The sequence below is a fragment of the Leptinotarsa decemlineata genome, unplaced genomic scaffold, assembly GCF_025532065.1.
Source record: "Leptinotarsa decemlineata unplaced genomic scaffold, Ldec_3_MD MMD2_P_RNA_scaffold_8, whole genome shotgun sequence".
Lineage (NCBI taxonomy): Eukaryota > Metazoa > Arthropoda > Insecta > Coleoptera > Chrysomelidae > Leptinotarsa > Leptinotarsa decemlineata.
Genome location: NW_027412535.1, coordinates 824,698 through 847,458, shown reverse-complemented (window position 1 = coordinate 847,458; position 22,761 = coordinate 824,698). Strand labels below are relative to the sequence as shown.

General features: G+C 34.9%; 2 protein-coding genes across 2 annotated transcripts in view; one reads left to right on the top strand and one right to left on the bottom strand.

Annotated features, from left to right (window-relative positions):
- The window catches only part of LOC141480414 (uncharacterized), a 388,666-nt gene that overhangs the window by 30,385 nt on the left and 335,520 nt on the right, over positions 1-22,761 (top strand). The gene's annotated exons all lie outside the window — the stretch shown is intronic.
- The window catches only part of LOC111511015 (intermembrane lipid transfer protein Vps13), a 1,108,316-nt gene that overhangs the window by 848,539 nt on the left and 237,016 nt on the right, over positions 1-22,761 (bottom strand).

Here is a 22,761-nt window from a genome sequence, read left to right as displayed (position 1 = left end):
CGTCTGACGGCCTAAATAACATGCTGAAAGTTTTCTTTCCTGAGGAGGTGTGTGACCCCTCACCACCAAACGTTTACTCATCATTCGAAGTTACTATTAATGTGGAGAACTTTTGAAAAGCTATGAACCGAACACTCTAGCCGGCAGGACCGTGCATTACTAGGTTTTTTTAGAAGTGCAGCCCGACGGACCCAACAATGAATTAATGTTTTCTCCTAATTAAATATTGGTGAAAAATTGCTGTTTGAATATGCACTCTTTGAATCATCTAAAAATTTAGCTATTAGATTCATTTATATAACTACTACAAGCTGATAACTTGTGCTCCGTAATTGAATTTAAAATAATATGTAAATAACGAAACTCGACATGAATTTCTTGTAAATCCCCTGACGGAAGTAAACTGAGAGTTTTAGCTTGCTACAGGGCTCATGATGGTGATGTTAATTATTTTCACGACAATATTTATAATGTTTTTGAAGAAATATTTAACTGAGGTATCAAATGAGTATTGCAAGTGATTTTAATCTGGACGCTAACTCCGGATTCCTGATCGAGTTACATATTATGCAGTATCAACAAACACAACACTGCATTATTTGCTGGTGCAATGGCAATAATCCATCATCACAAACATGAATGATGCATATGAACATTTCATCAACATTTTTTATATTTAAATTTTAAATTATAGCACAAAAAAAGAATTATGAGAGTGATTGCGGGAATAACAAAAACAAAGTCCTGTAAAAAGGTTTATTGTAAAATAAATTTACGGTGAACTCACAAATACATCTTCATAATAAAAACCATGAATGCGACAGTTCTTACTCACCTTTATATAGATGTAATGTAATGGTGGGACGGTAGTTTGGTGGGTTGACGTTGGTGGTTTGCTTTACTCACTCAGTCAACCGCTGTGTGAACCAGTGGTTCTAACCGCAAGGACGGACGACCGATTTTCACTTCTTATCATCCAACTCTTGTTAAGAATCACACATTGAAAGGTAAGACCTCGTCAGAACTTAGCTCGCACAAATTTAAAATTTTGAGAGTTGTCGTTCTTTGGGGGCGAACTTTTTATTATTTCTTTTTTTTATTTGTCAATGAAAATTTATAACCGACTGCCAAAAGTTATGACTAGTGTAAAGTTTTCAAACAAAATCTGAAGTTGTATCTTTTGAATAATAGTTATTATAATATTTCTGAGTCCTTTTCATGACACATTTTGATCATTTCAAAACTGTTTAAGTTATGTGCTAATAATAAAATACAACGCGCGTTGTATTTTATTATTAGTATATATATATATATATATATATATATATATATATATATATATATATATATATATAGCATTTTATGAAATGCTGAACAACTAAAATGAGGATTTGATATTCATAACTCCTCCACCCCTGATATTCGAACAGTTTTTTGAGAAAATAAAACTTTTTGACTTTCAATTTCTTCATCTTTATACAATAATTGTGATACACTTCCAAAGGAAGGAAGCAAGCAATTGAGTTCAAAATAAACTCTCCACAAGAATGTGTCGGTCATGCATAAAAGTTACTTTCAGATATAAACTAGAAAAAAAACATTTTTAAAACATACGTTATAGAATTGAATCGGATATCATTCATAAGAACGCTACACAACATAATATATTGAAAATGATAATTGAAACGAATACAATAAACTGAAATACTTCACAATGTACACCCTTATATACCTTATACAGTGCACTATTTTAATGCTCCCTCCATTTTATTTTTTGAACGGGTCAACCTAAAAAATTGAAATTTGGGATAATGAAATTAATGCATGAATATTTCATTTTGAAGTAAAATTGACAGATGAAACTTTCAAGATGGATACTGGGCGCCATCTGGGAAAAAAATTAAATGGAAAAGGGGTCTTGTGACACATCTTTTTGAAGTTCCTGACAAATGCTTCACAACTTTAGAATATGATGTCAATATCTTCAACCACTATAAAATGGCGGAACTTTCAATAATTGCCTGAATACATTGACATTTAACTACTTAATATGGAGTAATAAGCTTGAGGTCAGTTCAGAAGATGCTCGAAATGGTTGCCTTGAACTTCTTGACATATGAACAGCCTGTCCGATATTTCACGCAGAACATTTTTGATCACAGTAACGTTAATATATCTACAAATATTCATTATTCTCTGCCTGATATCCAATATTGAAGCAGGTTCAGTTTCGTACACCTTTTGCTTCAAATAGCCCCATAAAAAAAGTCCAAAGGTGTCAAATCTGGCGAGTGGGCTGGCCGTCCTGTAGAACCTCGACGGCCAATCCAACGACGGGAAAAGTAGTATCCAAATAGTTTCTTACTTATCTGGAGTAATGTGGTGGTGCTTCATCATGTTGGAATACAATATCCTATCGAATTCATTAGGATTCGCTTCGACGATTACAGTGAATAGAGGCTCAACAGTAGTTTTCAGCATATTCAAATACAGTTCCCCTGGTTAATTTTGATCAATAAATAGAGGTCCTACAATATGGTTTCCCAATATTCCTGCCCAAACGTTAATTTTTTCTGGATATTGGGTATGTGTTTCCCGGAAAATGTGAGGGTTGGTGTCACCCCAATAACGGCAGTTTTGTATGTGAATATAGCCGTTTAAAAAAAATGTACGTTCGTCACTAAAACAAATATTGTGTAGATAGGTGGGATGCCTTACAATGGTTTAGATCATGATTTCGCAGAAATCTGTTCTTCTAGGCAATACTCAAACTCTTGAGTAGTGCCTAGATGATGACAGTACGACCAGCTGTCGAAAGCGCTCGCAGATAATTAAATAAAAGTTATAAAGCTTCAAATCCTTTTTGTGACTCACATTCAATATATATATACAGTGTGACCCATTTTTATTGGAAACATCCCCCCTAAAATTTGAAGTTGTAAATTGATTTTAATAATTTTTTTTAAATGTCAAGTACTAAAAGGGCTACCTTAGGACATAATTTGAAATGTTTACTAAAGTTTCAGGGCATACTACGATATTTTTTCTTAGTCAAAAATCGGAATTTTTTAATAGCGATTTTTTATTGAAAAAATCACTATGCCACTGGATTCAGAGTGCCTCTAAATAGGTGTGATCAAAATTTCATGAAAAAATATTCATTATTAACAAAGTTATGACAACTCAAAAATTCGAAAACTCACACAGTCACAATATATAATTTTTTGTATGATTTCAACAATAAAGTGCCGCCGGATAAAAAAAACAAATAGCGTAAATATTTTTAATGAAAATAACGGAATTACATTCACACAATTCAACTAACAATGAAGCAAAAAATTTTAATAAACGTAACTAATTACTAATTATTGAAATTTTCGATTCAGTGCAACAATTAATTCTAACTCATATTCTAGTAGCCTCTACTAATCCACCACGTATTTCGATACATGTGTCGTAGCGCTTACGAATGTTTCTGATTACGTTCCTTAGTTCTTGAGGGCTAATATCTGCACATACCTGTCGAATTCTTGCACAAAGTTCATTTCTATCTCTTGAGCGGTTTTTGTAAACCTTTTGTGTGGGAAGTCCCCAGAGAAAAAAGTCCAAAACTGTGAGGTCTGAAGATCTGGATGGCTACTCTATAAACGGACTACCACGGCCTATCCATCGGTTTGGAAAATGTTCGTTAAGCCATTGCCTCACAGCTCTGGCATAATGAACTGAACACCCATCTAACTGGACAATTAAATTTGATCGTTCATTGATTGGCAACTCGTGAATAGCATCGCAAAACTCTGTGTTTTAAAATTCTAGAAACCTCTGCGCATTAATGTTTTCCTCAAAAAAGAAGGGACCAATAATTCGTTCGTTCAGTATCTCACACCAGTCGTTGATTTTTTGAGAATACTGGCTTCTACAGTTCATTACCCAGTTAGGATTATCCGCTGCCCAATAGCGACAATTCTGTGATGACACTACTTCATTTGTAGTGAAAGTGGCTTCGTCGGTATATAAAATATTTTTTAGGAAATTTCTATTGTTTAAATTTTCCCCTTGGACCCATAAACAATATTCCAGGCGTCTTGCTTCGTCGCCTTCTTGAAGTGTGTGTAAAAATTTTGGCTTGAAAGGTTAGTAGATGAACAACACCGATTCTGGCTCACCGGGAGTGGGGCTAACCTATCTGTGTCATCTAAATCGACGCAGGATGGAACGAGTATCGTAGCGATTTAAACGTGGAACTCCGCCCCTCGGCCCCCTTGGTACTCCACCTAACCTATCGGCCCCCTTGGTACTCCACCTAACCTATCGGCCCCCTTGGTACTCCACCTAACCTATCAGCTTCCTTAGTACTCCACATCACCGCTCAGGCCCTCTTGCGACTCTGCCTCACCCCTCGGCCCCCTTGTCACGTTCCAGTCACGTGATTTCAATTTAAAAAAGTTTATAGTCAAGAGATTCGAACCTGGATCGTCCGCACGGTAGACATTGTCCTTAGCCTCTACACCAACGTAAGATATTGAAGGTAATTGCGAATGTTGGGTATTTACAGCGTTAGTTTTGTCGGTACCGAAATTGACTCATTCATTATACTTGACAGCATTTTTTCTTGATTTCCGTAGACTGTAATCTCCATTATCATATTGAAGATAGGAAAATATACTTAGATTTGGGAAATAATTAATATTTCATGTAAAGATGTGTATGTGTGTGTGTAAGAGCGAGAGACGTGTCTGACGTAATCGATACAAAGAGAGATGGAGATGGTATCGAGATTTACCGGTTGCTGGCGCAAGCAGGTGTTGCCAGTTGTAAAATGTATCGTTGTTTATTGGGCAATGTGGTGTTGCCAGTTTGAAAATGAAGGGTTAGGAATACGACTGTGTACAGGATGTCTCAAAATACGTCATTAAAAGAATAAAACATAACATCGAAGTATACAAGGTGCGTCAAAATATACCATTTAAGAAAAAACATGTCAGTTTAACAGAAGTCTAGCATTCCAACATGCCAAACGGGCACTAATTCTCGTATCTTTGTTAACCAAGTTAGCATCATCAGAAGAAAGAGGACACCCAAAAGTGTTGAGGGGTTACGCGTTGTGGACTCAACGTGACGGCAATGGGGTAGCGAAGTATTCGACAATGACATTTCAAAATACGTTGTTTTCCGTGCGTTTTCGATCGTTTTTCGTGCATTTACGATCGTTTTTCGTGCGTTTTCGACCGTTTTTCGTGTGTTTACGGTCGTTTTTCGTGCGCTTTCGATCGTTTTTCGTGCGCTTTCGATCGTTTTGCATACGTTTTCTATTTTTGTTGAGGGTATCATAAGGCGGTGAGGTTAGATGAAAAAGAAGAAATGATTTAGAAATTCATTATACATTTTTATTTTGGTAATATATCACAAAGCCATTTGTATAAAATATCTACGTTTCGGATACTGCAATTGTAGTTGGTTCGCTTGCGAATGTGATGCATACAGGGTGAGACACCTTCGTTGTTGTCGAATGTGGGAACCATCCATGTTGTATTGTCATAGCCCTCCAAATTCACAACGCGTGTCGGTATATTCAACTCGTGAAATTTTTCACGCACATAAATGACATCGACACCTTGTAGATTTTCTGTGAGGATGGCATCCAATTGATTATATTCCACAAAGCCAGAGGAATACCTCAATCCGTGAATGTTTCGCTCCAAGTAACAGGCGGTACGACGATCTTTTTTACTCAAACTGGAAAATGGTGTGTTTGACAGCAGTAAAAAGTTACTACACTGAATTCCAATCCTAATGGCTATTTCTTTAGGGTGGAATTTTTGCTCGATGGTGAAGCCTTGAATATCTACAACAGCTATTCTCATGTCGACTCTTCGAATGATACTGAAGCAAAATCACATGTTCAGTTCCATTTTTTAATAATTTCGCTGAGTGGGAGGTGTTCTATGACAGTGTCGTGCACCATTATGCAATAGGCTCTAGTATTTTGAGGAAACCCCTCGGATGCTTCGATTTCAGGTTTTACATCAACACTGGAACTTTTGATGCTCTCATCCCTTCTGGAACAATCGATGACAAAGAGAGCTTTGTCCGTAAAGACGGTGGAAGTGCATATATATATATATATATATATATATATATATATATATATATATATATATATATATATATATATATGCTGACTAGTTAGGAATGGAACCAACAAATAATGGGACATTATGAAAGCAAATGAAAGAGTACTCTTTAAAGTTTGTCCAAGCTTTCGGAAATTTAATAAATTGTTTCCATCATCAGGGATGCTACAATTAGAGGGTGTAAGTAATATTAAAATATAATTATGAATGGTTAGACTTACAATTTTTTGAGGATGTTTCATACGATGGTTATGTAAAATATTGGACACAACATGATGGATGAGCATTGATACAATACATTTATAAAACTGGTTAAAGGATGTCTAATATTAGATAAAATATTTGTGAAAAACGTTACAGTTTAAAATTATTTTGAAGGAAGAATAATGTCACATGTCGAAATTTCACAAAACATTACATTTGGAAGGATTGACAGATAGTTGACATGACATATGTCAGTGGTTCTAGTGATAAAAGCTGTTACCAACTTTAACTTGTAAAGAATAATTTTTGGAAATTTCTACCTGTGCAGCTTTTTTGAAGTAAATGTAGGATAATAACATTTGGATTAAAGTATAAAGTACATTATTCTATTAATGCTAGATTAGGTGAATTCATTTAAACATTGTTATATGGATTTTTATCTAACGTCAAAAGATAGGAATATATCTCACTAAGATGATTAATATCTGTTTTTTTGTTAATGCAATTTTCATTTTCAGCAATGAAGGCCATTTCAAGAAAAGACCTTTTTGTTAATTGTGTTTCACTAGCTAAGACCTTAGTGGCATCAAAATTCATATGGTGGTCAAACTTATTAGAGCACATCTTTCAGGATGGTGTCTACAATCGCTTTTGTGAGAAGTTATTCTAGAACTTAAAGTTCTTGACGTTTGACCAACATAGATTTTGTTGCACGATTGACATGGAATACTATATATTACATTCATTCGAAAAGTAATGAGGGGTTTATCTTTAACTCTGGTGGGTAAAGTTCTAATCGTGAGAACTGCTTTGGTGGCTATTTTAATATTAGGCAATTCATTGAAAATTCTAGAGAGTTTGGGGGTGATCTCCTTAATGAAGGGTAAAGTACTGTAAAAAACTGGAGTTGGAGCAATATTATTTCCATTGTTTTCAATTATATTTGGGTTTGATGGTAAGGTTATATTAATGTCTGATATGGATGAGGAATTAAACAAAATATTTTTCAACATACTTAAAGGATATGAATTATCCAGAAAAAGTTTAAGCAAAATATCAAGATTTTTTTTGTGGAATTAGATGTCAGAGATTTTTAACACTCTATTTTTCATTTGTTTCACTAGATTCACTTTCATCGAGTATTTGTGATATGACCAGTAGTTGATATATCTTCCTGAACTACAAGATTTTCTGTACCAATTTATCACAATATTATTGTTGGTAGTTCTTATGAACCTTGTGTCAAGAAATGGCACGGAGTGGTCAGTGTCTTCTGCTTCCATAGTGAATTGAATGTAAGGATCATAGCTGTTAAGTGTGTCAAGAATCTCTTCAGTACAATCCATTGGTAATGCAATGATGATATCATCAACATATTTTTTTATAAAGTGAGGTTTAAAAGATAAGACAGGTAATACTGTATGTGATTTTGTTATCGAATGAAAAATAAGTATTATCAAATAGAAATTGAATAAGGTTAATGAAATTATTTTCTGAGAGACTACAATGCAATTTAATATTGTTCCATTGCTTGTGGATTGCTCTTATACATTGCTGAATAGGGATACCACGTCCAAACTGGCTAGAATGTAGTTAGGTGGTAATGCGGTGTTGTTAAATTTATTTGTTACTTCGAAAGAATCTTTTATGTAGTATTCATTGTCAAAGTCATATGCCTTAGTCAAGATATTAGTTAACAATGCAGCAATTTTTTCGGTAGGAGATCCTATCGAGGCTACAATTGGTCTTACTGAAAGTGTCGGTTTATGCACCTTGGGTAGAGCATAGAACTTTGGGGAAAAACCGCTGTAGCTAGTCAGCTTCCTTCTCATCATTTTATCAATTTGATTTGATTCTTTTAGTTTTTTTATCAAGGAATTGGCTTTAGTTTGAATGGAATTGGTAGGATATTTATTTAATTATTTATAAGCAGAGTTGTTGTTGATAATGTCATTAGACAATTGAATGTATTGGTGTTTTTCCATAACAACCGTTACATTTCCTTTGTCTGAAAGAGTGAGGATCAAGTTAGGATTTTCTTTTAAAAAACATTTGGACTTCAAGAGAAGATTTCGATAAAGAGAAAACTTATGTTGTTGATTGTGAATGTGATTAGTGATGATGTTAGTTGCTTTTGCTACTGCGATATTCCTCTGGGTAAGGTCAGGGATAGTGGAAGTGATGCAATCTATATCTGCTAAGATATTCTTGATGGGAATATCTTTGCCTATTATTGGTTCAATACAAAATTTTGGGCCTAAGGCCAAGAAAGAAGCAAGTTCTTCTGGAATTGCTGTGTCAGAAATGTTTTTTAACCATTTAGGATTGGTTTTTAATTTTAATTGTAAATTATGGAGTTTAAGATTATTTAACTTATTTAAATTTTTAAATTTTACTCTATGGAAAAGTTTGTTGTAGGCACGAAGTTGTTTGCCTTGGAAATTATTGAAGGTTAACTCGTTAGTAAGAGAGATTATATTTCTACCTAGTAACGTTAGGGAAGATTGTAATTTAGTTATAGGCTTATGATTTGATGCAATTTCAATATTTATAAGTTTCACTCCTAACCAACTCCACAATAATGCCAAACAACAAAATCACAGGTTAGGAGTGAAACTTATAAATATTGAAATTGCATCAAATCATAAGCTTATAACTAAATTACATTTTACAACAAAGAATCTGACCTGAAGCTAGTCATTAATTGGAATGCATTCTGTTGTTATGATTTAGACCTTATGCTAGGGCCATAAACTTGCTTTTGAGTTTATCAATTTTTAGGTACCTGAGTTGAGTAATCATCTTGGACCCCTCGCCGGGTCGGTTTGGTTGGCCAAACAAGTTCTCTAGTCACTGCTTCAGTTGTAGCCTTTTGCTCCTGCAGGTGTTGTTTATTTTGGACTATCGAACTTTTTGTTGTGTGTGTGGCTGAGTTTACGAGTCATGAACAAGCCGATATCATTTCTATGTATGGCAGAGCTGATGGTAACGCATCTCTGGCACGACGTTTGTACCAAGAACGTTACCCGAACCGCAGGTAAATTAATTTCTAATTGTAGCGGTAGTTAAATTTTGCCATTTTCACCTTCAAAAGACGTTAAAAATGAGTTGGAAAACACACGTCCGTGTGTTTTCCAACACATATCGTAGGCTGTCTGAATCTGGTATTCATCATGCTGAACCTGCAGTAAATCCAGGAAGACATAATGTCAATGCTGAAGAGCAAATTCTCGCAGCCTTCGAAGCGAATCCTACCACCAGCATCAGACTTGTAGCGAGAGATTTAAACCTTCCGATATGGAAAGTGTGGAGTACGATGCACAACGAAAAGAAATATCCGTTTCACGGGACGGGTGTGCTAGGCTCGGAGGAAACGGATCCGGCGAGACGGATACGGTTCTGCCGTTTTTTGCTAAACGCAGATATTGACGACGCGTGGTTCTTAAAGTCCATCCTCTGGACTAACGAATCGAAGTTCTCCAGGGATGGAATTACTAATTTCCACAACCTTCATGAATGGCTGATAAGGACAGCAATCCAAATTGGAAAAAACAGGTAAATAAATGATTTTTATTATTATTATTTCATTACCCATGTTCAACACGTGTTTAATTACCTAAATTAACTAATTTTATTGCATTTTTGTTTCAGATTTCTTTCCAAAGACAATTTTCAATAAATGTGTGGGCTGGGGTCATCGTCGGTGCCGGGCAGGCGATGCCCAATAGGCTGAAACAGCTGTCTACCGGTGGCTCTGCATTAACCTTTCTAAATTTTATATATATATATATATATATATATATATATATATATATATATATATATATATATATATATATATATTTAAAATACCTTGTTTTGAGTTACTATTAGGTACTGTCACTATGGTATTTTGATACGCCTTGCATACGTTCCTCACGAACTAACGAACAGTCGAGCGAACAAACGAATTACCCTCTGTATATTATATACAAAAATTTGTTACTTAATCTAACACGCTTTGTATCATAAAACACAACTTCATGAAACGAAATGCTCTGAAAGATATGCACCGATGTCATATACCTACTTCACACATGAAAATCAACGCAATGAATTCGACATAAATTCCTCACTCTATATCATAAGGAACTTTTCTCTTCATTGCACGTCAAATGTCTTATGAAATTTCAATTCGAGTTCCTAAACGTTTTAATGTATTTCTGTCATGCGTTATTCGTTTTAAGGCGTACCTTAAACGTTTTAATGTATTTCTGTCATGCGTTATTCGTTTTAAGGCGTACCTATTTTGAAACACTTAAGTCTCTCTGTATGTGCGTTTTCTATTTCTTGGAAAATATGTAGCAATAAAAAATGCGTTTTCTCGAAGCGGTTAAAGTGTAAGTGTAAACGATCTGAAGGAAATCATTTCGAACTTTTGAATACTGAATTTGTATAATAATTTTCAGATAAATTTCATCAGCTGATAAATTGATCGGTAACCTATCGATAAACTATAAATAATATGTTTATCAACCGATGGTTTGAACATAAAAAAGGAATATTATACCATAATGTTGACGAAAAAAACATCATCGATTTGATCTTATATCAACAACAAATAGATTATATTTTATCCTACCAGAAAAATTGACACAAATGAATTTGACATAAATTCTTCACTTTATATCATGAAGACTTTTTTTCTCAAGTACACTTTAAATGTCTCATGGAATTTCATTTGTTATGTGTGATTGATGACTTGTTTACTTTATGGTAATTCATGATCACTTAAATGAAATTAATGAACACACTTTTGTCTAAATACCACCGGTAGATTTTATTTATACGACCGGTTTCGGGTTTGACCCCATTATCAAGTATAAAACTGAAATCTGAAGTTTGAGATATAGGTTATATCAGAGTTTTCAGGTATGCTGCAAAAACATGTATTTGAGAGACAGGTAGTTGGGCGACCCAGGATGCCAACTTTAAAATTCTATGGTTTGTTGGAGGCCATGGAAATTAACAAATCAATTAAAAACCAGAAATATATAACCCTAAACGAGCAACTCGATTTAGGTAGGTCTCCTCTCTTGAACACAAATACACACAGTTTGTCTTGATAGTTCGTACTGGAACCTCTGGCGTAAAATGAACCTGTTGAAAATACTTTCCCAGCACCAAGTTAGCGTCCTCAGGAGATATGACTGAATTGTACTATTATGTTAGTGTTTTCATATGCTAGTGGCCCAACTACTATCTGTTATTGATCCTATGCTAAACTACCTGATGTTATGTATTTCTTCTATGTTATCGACTATTCCCTACATTTTTCATCTAATTTTTAACCTGTTCTTTATTTAGAATGATTACGTATAAGACCAAACAAAAGGCTGTTCGAGATAGGGCCTGTTGTTATGTACCGGTCTCAACAAATTCAAACACTTCTCACTTATTCTGTGATCGTTCTCTGTAGCATGTGAAGCGGTTTATGAAACCGAATATACGAAACATGTTCCTTGTAGTGAGCTAATATAGTACGTTTGGTTTGACCAACATATTTTCTATGACAATCCTCGCAGCTTATTTTATAAATCCCAAACTTTTTTTTCCAACGTATTGTCTTTCAGACCCCACACTTGTTGAAGTGTACGTGCAGTTTCGAAAGCCACTCTTACATTCAATTTTTTGAATGTTCGAATCAACCCATTGGTGTATATGGGTTCTTATGAAAGCACTATGAATTTTGAATCTTTCTCTTTTCGAAAAGTCGAGGCATTACAAAGACACTTCCTAAATTTTTATTTTGATGGATACCCGTTGCTTTCAGATAGTAACAGTGAGACATTTTTCTCTCATGAATAATGATCTACATGACTCATGCACTAGCACCTTGCATAAGTATCTAATCGTCCGCTTTTGCAAAACAAACACTGAATGAAAAAGCTGTTGACGGCAAAATCCCTAAAACGTAACACCATATCTCAAGTGAGACTCAATCAAGGAATGATATACAATTTTTGTTGTGGATAAATCCAGTTCATTTGATAATACAATATAATAGAATATATTTATTTGACTACATTACAATACATGTTTGTTTGTGTACAATGCATGTTTGTCATATTAAGAAAAAAAAAGACAATACCGTAGAATAATAATTGTTAAAATATAACCTATAGTGTAATATTATGTAATTTTTCAAAATAATATTAAAACAAGAAACGATAGTAAAAAAAAACATAGACAGTAACATAACAATTAAAAAACAATGATATTTATAAAAACAATAACAATAAAAATTAATTGGCGCTCCGGTGCGACTTCATTGATTCCAGTGGTGCATTTGCTTTTTCAGCTGCAAGAAAACCCGGAAAAACCTGCAGCACCACATCATCTGAAGATCTTGATCTGCCAATGTCCTCTCTCTCATAAAACAAAATGTAGGGTGTCTCCAGAGGCTCCAATTTATTCAATACATCGCCAGAACACTTCGTGACACGAAGTGTTCTGGTTGGTCGGTAGCCAAGCGGTTCGGCGTGGGTGATTTGTTCACTCACTCGAATTGACTGCCGTGTTGGTCGGTGGTTCAAGCCCTAGTCTGAACGATCGATCTTCACTTGCTATCGTCCAACCCGTGTTAGGAATCACACGTTAAAAGGTAAGACCTCGTTAATCCTTAGCTCGCACAAGTTTTGACTTCTGAGGGTTGTCGTTCGTAGGGGTGCGACAGCTGGTTAACGGAAAAACAGATTTTAAACAGGTTTTTTTTAAACAGATGTATTGAACACTTTGTGACACGAAGTGTTCTGGCGATGTATTGAATTTTTTATTTTTACAAATGAAAATTTTGTAAAAACATATAACATCCAGATGCCAATTTTTTTATTAAAGCTGAGATATGTTGTGGTCAAATTTTTTTATTGCTAAGAATATGTCCATTCAAACATACATTGCCAATATTCGGGTCGAAGGTCCGTACGTTTGTTTTTTTGATATTAGAGCACAAATATTTTACGTCACACCTTTTTTCCAACTTCCAAATCGTTTCTTTCATATGTGAAGTATCTTTTCCATGCCAAGGGAGCGTAGTGTCATCCGCAAAGATCGTAAAAATTCCCTGAATCTGGAGAGTAAGTAAGTAAGTCATTAAATATATAAGGAAAAGATTCGGGCCCAGAACTGATCCTAGTGGAACGCCCCATGAGATATGCTTAATGTGTGACAGTTTCTCGTTTGATTTCACAATCTGTTTTCTGTATCACTTATGTAAGACCTGAACCAGTCATTACTCCTCTTAAGCCATAGCCGTCTAACTTCTGCAAAAGAAGTTCATTATTTACATGATCGAAAGCTTTGGAGAAGTCACAGAATACTGCAGTTACAACTTCCCTATTGTTAAGATGTATGTAGACGTGTTCGAAAAAGGAAAGTACTGCATCATTGACAAAACAATATTTCATTAATTTATGTACTTTCTACTTTTCCCTCTTGTGAAAACGAGGGAATCTTCCAAAGAAAAAAAGAAAGTAATTAACTTCAATATAAACTATTCACAGAGATGTGTAGTTTCTGCAAATAATTTTCTTTCAAAACATCACCAAAAATTAAAATTTTGAAACCGAATAGTTGATTATTAGTGACAATGACAAATGCAACTTATATGAAGGTGTTTTTTAGAGCTGTTATCTCAAACTGCCATTCTAGAGACGACTGTCTCCTACAAGAGCACAGAATGATCATTAATATGAATGTGGATGCAAACTGCATGTCGAGATAAGGGATTCCTGGAATATCTCTTAGTCAGCTGAATCTGCGTGTGAATGGCCATGTCGTGAGAACTGTGACCACGTAACTCCTCCCTCCTTAAAAGCTGCCAATATCAGAACAATTATTTATTGCGATAGTAACTCCTGCAAAAACGCCAAAAATGGTAATGTTATTTTCAGAGTTGTTGAATTTGTGGATTGCGTTCAATCGGTCCACAATATTGCTGATTTCGTAGAGTTCAAGAAATTTTGTGTTTTATATATTGTTGACTTATTTTTCATTTCAAATTTAGTAAGATCAATGGCTTGCCTATTTCTATTTTCACGTTATTGTTTCTCACTTCAATTTCGCAATTTTCCGGTATCTTGACAAGGGTTGGAATTTTTTTTCCCAAATATGGATCGGTTTTACATTCCTGAGCGATTTATTTGATAATCGACTCTGGTACATTGATTGGGAGAGGCTGACAATTATCGGCGACTTTGCCTTCGATTAGATGGGATGTGCATTGCTCTTCGGAAAAGTAATCTTCTAGACAATAATATGTTTTATCCAATCCTGGGCATGGACTGCCTTATAACTGGATATTGTGGTTTGCTCGTGCCAAATGTATATTTGGGGATAAAAATACTGTGATTTTGGATAATAATATAAAGGTGGAAAAATGTAAGAACTTCATTTTCGATAATTGGAATATGTATTGCGAAAATTACTCTATCAATTGAAAAAGTTACTCATGCACCGAAAAATTGGTAATATATCAACATATTTTGAAATTTCGGGATTTTTTAATCAGTGTAGATGTTACTTAAATAATTTATTATTTCTTCGAGTTCAGAACTAGATATTACTTAATTACGTAAAGTATTTATTGCGTATGTGATAGCATCTTCCAAATTATCGATAAGAGTAATGGCAGTCAAGAGTTGTTTGTGAAACTATTCCCTGAAAACTAATGTAGTTCGTCAGGTCGCCAATGGTTTTTCAACTGCAACTTGAAATGTTTTAGACTGTTTTGCTGTATATAAATTCTTGCATTTCCCAGCTGTATAGGAAGGACGGGGTTGGTTATAAGGGTTATTTGAAAATCGTCACTTTAGACTTGGAGCACGTAAAGTAGAAGGTACAGCGGTATCAATATGTGTATCTTCATGTTTTTTACTCCCTGTAACAAAACCTTTTTTGAAATTTCTGGTTTTCTGGCTATCGTTTTGTAGTAGTTGCCATCACTTGCTTTGAGTTTGATATCAGTCTCTTTAATAATTTTAGTTTTCTTAAATTTCCGTCGATCTTTATTACGCGCTTTTGTTCTTATATACGCAACTTGTTGATTTGGGAATATTGGGGGTTCATTTCGTTGGGTATTTCTTTCTTTAATGATTTTTTCAAGTAGTTTGGTTGGAATTTTGAATACTTAGATTGATATATTAGTTTTTTGACATTTTCTTTGTGTACTTGAACGTAATCGGAAACAATTATCAAATGAAATAGGTGTTTTATTCATGTGACCCTTAATCACTTTATTTAGTAACACTATGTATTGAATTATTAAAGCGATTTTTCTTCTTCTTTTGAGCATCGATAATGTTCAATTAGTGTTGAACGACATATTTCGATTGGCGAGTTTGACTTACTGTTTTTTTGAATTTGTGTAATACAGCTCAATGTTATGAATTTTACAAACACTTTCTAGATCTTTATTTTTGAATTCGGTACCTGAATCAGCGGTTATTTCAAGTAGTAAACCGTGATGGGTAATGATATTGACTAGGTTTTCGACAACTAAAATTCCGATTAGAGATTTGGGTGGATATGCCTGACCATATCGTGAAAATGTGTCGATAATTGTCCAAAAAGTTTCATTAGAAATTTTGAATATGTAAATATGAGCATACTCTAACGGCTTCGAAGTTGTAGGTGTTAGGTTAAATTCAATTACAGGAGGATTTCGATGGTATTTATTTTTCTGACATGTTTTGCAATTATTGATATAGTTTTATATATCTTCTGCAATTTTTGTCCAATAAAATGTTGAACTGAGGGATGTCTTCTTTTCATTTATATCTCTATGACAGGTCTTTTTGATGTGATAACATTCAAGTTTCTTTTTTGTTCGGTGAAATTTTCTACATCCGCCAAGAATGTTGGACAATGAACAATTTTGAATGAAGAATTATTGAATAAATTTTGGATTGTTGTATTGAGAATTTGTGAGACTGTTAGAGTTTTTAAAATAGAAAGCAAATTCAAGTTCTGGATCGATATATTCCTTAAGGAGTTTAACAATATCTCGCTCAGCTTTTTGGAGGGTATGGTAACAAAAGACCGCAAATGTTCGAATACTTTTTATATTCTACATTCAAGTTTTTTCTATATCACCAACTGCTAAAAGTATTTGATTTTTATATGTTTTAAATTGTCCTTCTGAAATAGAAATTTGAAAGACGGGGTCTTCGAGAAAAGTGTAAACAGTTTGTGAATCCGAATTTTTTTCGATTTTATTTCATTTTGGGGAAACAATTTGAATTTCATATGTTTTTTTTTCTTCGATTCTTGAGCTTCTAAGACTTTGTTAAGAACGTAGTTCTTACAGACATACCATTTCCAGGATAAGTATGGAAGGCATGTCTTGTGAATCCAACTCTACAATATTTCTAAATCTTCTTTTTTGTCGTACAAACACCCATTTTCAGATATCCATTTCCAGGATAAGTATGGAAGGCATGCCTTGTGAATCCAACTCTACAATATTTCTAAATCTTCTTTTTTGTCGTACAAACACCCTATCAAACATGTATTGGCAACACATTCCCCAAAAACAAATACCGTATCGCAGATGGGAATCACTGAGAGCAAAGTACACATTTTTTGCCACAATAATGCCTAGTTCATTTGCTGATACTCCGACTGCGAAGCATCCTGATGAAATTATTTTACATAGGTTATTTATGTGACCTTCAAAATCCAAATTTTTATCTATTTGTAATCCCAGAAATTTTGCTGATATTTGTTTACTATTAATTGAGTACCCGGGTATATACCCAGTGGGGAGCACTTGAGGATGATGATAATGCTAGTTTTTGAGACATTAAATGATAAGAGATTAGCATCACACCAGTCTTTTATTTTTATAATATCCTTGCTGATCAAATAATGCAGTTCCCATTCATTTTTGCAAAGTCAAAATAATGAAGTGTCATCTGCGAATTGGGTTATTTTTGCTGCTATATTGATGCGGGCTAGGTCGTTAATATATAACAAGAAGAGAATCGGGCTTAGAACCGATCCTTGTGGAACACCACAAGTAACTGTCTGGGGATGGGATATGTTATCCGGGAGTTTAACTTCTTGTATGATCTGAACCATTTCAAAGATATAACTCTAAAGCCATATACTTTTGGTTTTTGCCGCAGAATTTCATGATCCACGCAATCGAAAGCTTTTGAAAGATCGCAAAAAACTGCGAAAACTTTTCCAGTAGATGAAACATAGCATCTTCCGTGTTTTTCAAACTTTGAGACCCAAACTGACAGCTACTAATAATATTATGCTTACTCACAAACATCATATTTCTTTCTTTAACTAGTTTTTCAGAGAAATAGGTATACAGTTAGCAGGATTGTTTGTGTCGCCTCCTTTGTGCAAGGGAATAACAATGGCTGTTTTTAAACATGCCGGGAATACTCCCGTTATGAAGCTTGTGTTTATAGCTTCCACCAAAGCGGTGATAGCGGAATTGGGCAACTTGGTAAATAGGTTTATGCTCATGTTATCCCAACCAGCTGAGTTTGTATTTTTAATTTCTTCAAGAATTTTTCTAATTTCCATAACAACCGTAGGCATGAAGAAAAACGTCTCTGAAACTGAGTTGTCCTTAAGAAAAGTTATTGCTTAGAAGTAGCTATCAAATGGTGAGAAAGCTTTTCACAGCAGTAATTAAAACACATAGTTCCGGTAAAACTGATAACAAGGTATACTATATTCATTAATAATAAATGAAACTTCGACAATAATAATAATATAGAACAATGAAATATATTTTTTCAGAGAAGGTATTCAAAATGTCTACCAGCTTCTCCTACACACAGGCAACACTTTTCTGGGCGTTTTTTGCCGAATTAATCAGTTCAATAGCGGTGAGAGAAGTGAAATTTGCATCACTGCCGCTTCCAATTCGTATCTAGAATTGGTCGGCAATTTTCCCAGAGGTGAAACTCCATACACGTTAGGTCCGGTGACCTGGCCGGCGAACGGTTGGGTCCTTAGTTGGCAATCCAATTATTACCAAAATTTGCAACCAAAAAATTGGTGACAATTGCAGTGTTGTGAGGCGAAGCCCCGTTTTGTTGAAAATATATTTTTCTGAGCTCCATTAGTGGAAATTCATCAACAAGAGATATTTTGCCTTAAAATTTATAAATACCTCTGAGATGTGAGAGTACCATTATAAATGAACAGGCCGATAATTCAAACTCTGAAAACACCTGTCCACACACTAAATCCAAATTTTATTTGACTTATCTGTTCCACAATAGAATGATAATTTTGTTTTGTGTATACGAATTGTAGCGGTTGAAAATGCCGGCACAGCTCACATAAGCTTCATCTGTCCAAATACAATTCAACTAAAAATCACGCACTTGGTTACAACTTTTCAGGAACCACTGGCAAATAGCCATGCGGCGTTCATAATCATAATCATAGGCCTGTTGATATTTCCAAATTTCGCGTTGACGTTTTGAGATTATTTTTGACAGCTCCTAAAACGATTATTACTTCCAACTTCTTATTCTTATTTGATTCATATAATTTTGACCTTCTCTTTTCAAACTGACCACCATCAATTAGGATGTGTCGCAATCTTGCGAAAATATCTCTAAAAAGTTGTCTTCTCTGTGAATACCTCTCGTGATACAAATAGCTTGCTATTTCTGCATTTTTCCCGGTTTGTATAAAACAGACTATCATATCCCATTTTTCATAATTCTCATACTTAATTGCGAATGTCTTTGAAAATCGAAAAAAAAAAACACTAATTGAAGAGCGTCTTCACTGCTTGAATCAAAATCTGATAGCTACCAGTAAAGATTTGCATTCTGTTTTATCGTCGCATCGTCCAAATCCTCCTTGATCAAAGAATGTATTTCCAAGTGTACATAAAAAAACCTAAAAGCTCTGTGTTTCAAAGATGACTCAAGTGTGCTTCATTTTTGGAAATGTAATTTTAGGCTCTATTGAAATATGCAGGAATATACAGGGTGTCTCATTGTAAAAATAGTTTTCTATCAATAACTATTGATATCTCATCTGAAAAAAAAAATTTTTTTACACCATTGAATTCTACGTGATTTTTTTATTTCAAAAATAACTGCATCAACCGCGAAGGGTTATTAGCGGAGGAACAATTAGGTATTATTATATTTTATGTAATATATGAATAGATTTCAAAAAGGTTACTAAAGAGTTCAAGTTCACCACGTCTAGGGCAGAACTGAGATCACTGGGAAGTCTTGCTTCTTGTCTTTCATATTCAAAAACTGGGCACTCCAGGATAATGTGTTTCATTCACACTGTTGATCACACCACAAATATCACACTCCGCAGCATCTTCTTTCTTCATAAGGTGTTGGTGTTTTAGTCTTGTGTGTCCGATTCTGAGGCGAGTAAGAATGACTTGATGTCTTCGTTGGGCTGATTGGTAGTTCTGGAAGCGCATGTAGGGATTTATCTCACGTAATTTATTTGATTCCATGGCCATCGATCTTTCTTTCCAAGTGTTTGCTATTAGTTTCTTCATGATTTTGAAGTAATCTGAGTGGGAAATTTGTTCAAATAGTGTTGCGGAAGGAGTAACTGTAACATTGCGAGCGACTACATCGGCTTTCTTTCTCATTGCCTCTGATTTCAGTATGGGAGAGTATCCAGATTAGTTTAATACATTTTTGATTCTGCATTAGCTTGGATATCCTTTCCTTTATACGGACAAGTAGTGAATTCCTTGCGTATAACTGTCTGATTCCATGAATTGCGCTGAGAGAATCGGTGATAATAACAGAGTTCCCTTCCAGTCTTTCACAGTGTGCTACGGCTTGATCTATGGCGTATAATTCACCTGTATAAACACTACAGATTGATGGCAGACGGTATGCAAGCTCCGTATCTCTTGTAATGACGGCTGCTCCCACACTATCAGAAGATTTAGAAGCATCTGTGTATACGTGATTGTATTCCTTGTAGTTGGAGATTATTTCAGAGAAAGTTTTTTGGATAAAACTTGGTGTGATATCATTTTTCCTGTGGGTAGAGAGTTGGGTGTTACAGGATGAGATCTTTATGGTCCATGGTGGTGGAGAGCAGAAACCAAGTGACATGACATTATTAGGGACTACAGGACTACTTTCCACTGGACTACTACGATATGCTCCTGAGGCTATCCTAATGGCGGCATGTTGAATGACATCCAGCTGTTTAAGAGTTGACTTATTTGCAGTAGAGTATGCAATACATCCATAGTCTATTTTAGATCTTATTAGCGCCCGATAGATGGTTAACAAAGTATTGCAGTCCGCTCCCCAGGTGTGATTTGACAAGACCTTCATTAGATTCAAACCATTTTGACAAGACTTCTTAGCAGTGCGAATATGGGCGTTCCAATTCAGTTTGTAGTCAAACGTCATCCCAAGAAACTTTGTTTCCTCAACGAATTCTAACTGTTGTCCATTAAGTGTAAAGTTTGGGAAACTAGTTGCTTGCTGTTTGGAAAATAGGAGGCATTTGGTCTTCGCTGGTGAAAATTGAAAACCTGTATTGAGGGACCATAATTCCCGACTTGATATCGCCTCCTGAAGAAGTGACTCCAATGTGGTTTTATTTCAGCCACTGACAAATAGTACTAGGTCATCCGCGTTAGCAGCCCTTTGACTGGGGATTTGATATTCTTCAAGATGTCGTTGATGGCTATGAGGAACAGGGTGCCGCTAAGTGATGATCCCTGAGGGGTTCCGTTTTTGAGGTAATTTTTCTCAGAGTTTATGCCATTAGCTCTCACAGAAAAGGATCTATTTTTCAAGAAATTTTCTATAAAAGCAAATAGATTTCCTTGGATATGCCAATTTTTCATCTGTTCCAATACGTTGCGATTCCAAACTGTATTGAAAGCTCGACGAATATTGAAAAAGATGGCTATAACCTTGTGTCGATTTGCGAAGGACTCGTGCATGACTGACTGTAGGATAACCAGATTGTCTGTTGTTGAGCGGTTTTTGCGAAATCGACTTTGTTGGGAAATTATCAGGTTATTCTGCTCGAGAAAAAACTGTAGTCTAGCGTTCAAAATCTTCTTCAATACCTTACACATGGTGTAGATAAGGAAAATAGGTCTATATGAGTCGGGATCAGATGGAGATTCATTCTGTTTCAGAAGAGGCAGTACAATACAATTAGACCAAGATGTGGGAAGTTGTCTGGTGCGGTATAAAGTGTTGTAAATCCCTAGGAGATGAAGTTTGCCGAATTGTGGCAGTTTCGTGATAAATATATAAGGGATGTCATCTGGCCCCGGTATATGGCCTTTCACTTTAGACAATGCCGCTTCGAGTTCATCCATGGTTATATCGATGTTTAGTAAATTTTCATCGTTGTCTTCAATTACAAAAGGATTGGAGTCTATGACTTCCCTTCTTTCTAAAAAGTTAACGTGAAAAAATACTCTGGAAAAAAGTTATAGCAATTTTTCAAAAATGTACATTTTTGAGAAATATGCTGTACTTCAAAAACAATTATAGATATCGTTTTGTTTGAAGGTCGTTGACAATATTCCATGGTGCATCTCATTAGTTCGGACTGCCATTATCTAATATGATATGAAATGATTCTAGGATTTCAAATAATTCCTATATCATATTAGACAATGGAAGTCCGAAGTAATGAAAAATAGATTTCGATATGCGGATTTCACCATTAAGTTGGTCATAAAATTTGATCTACAGACACAGCCATCAGTTTTCATCGAACTAGTTTGAAAACAGAAGTTTTCCTTCGAAAGTTTCCAAATTGGCTCACTCTGTACAAGGATTTCTAGAAAGGGCATCCGCTGTTTGGTTATATATTCCTTTTTCATATTTTGTAACATTCAAATTACTCATATTTCAAACGCCATCGCACAAGTCTTGAATTGCATTCCTTCAGTTATTACTTCGAAGAGTTTTTCAAAACCGGAGTATGCAAGAACTTGTTCTGAAATCAATGCCAATTTACAAGTATTGAAACATTCGATAAATTCTTCAGTGTGTTTCAACATTTGCGTTCTTTTCAAGACATTTTGTGAGAGGTCTTGTTAATTTTGCAAAGTTGTTTATAAATTTTCGATAGTATCCCAATAGTCCTAGAAGTGACTTTATTTCTCGATGTGTTTTTGGGATTGGAAAATTTTGAACAGTTCTAATTTTCTTGAGTTTGGTTTGGTAACAACATGACCCAGAAATTTTACCTCTTTTCTGTGAAACTCTGATTTGTCTAATTGGACCTTGAATTGTGCCTTTCGTAATTTAGAGAAGACCAATTTTAAGTTTTGGATGTGTTTCTACAGTCCAGTGTTCAACGCACTGAAATTTTGGGGAATATTTCATGCGATAATCGCGGCATAAATGAATGTTTTATCGCGCTGAATTTT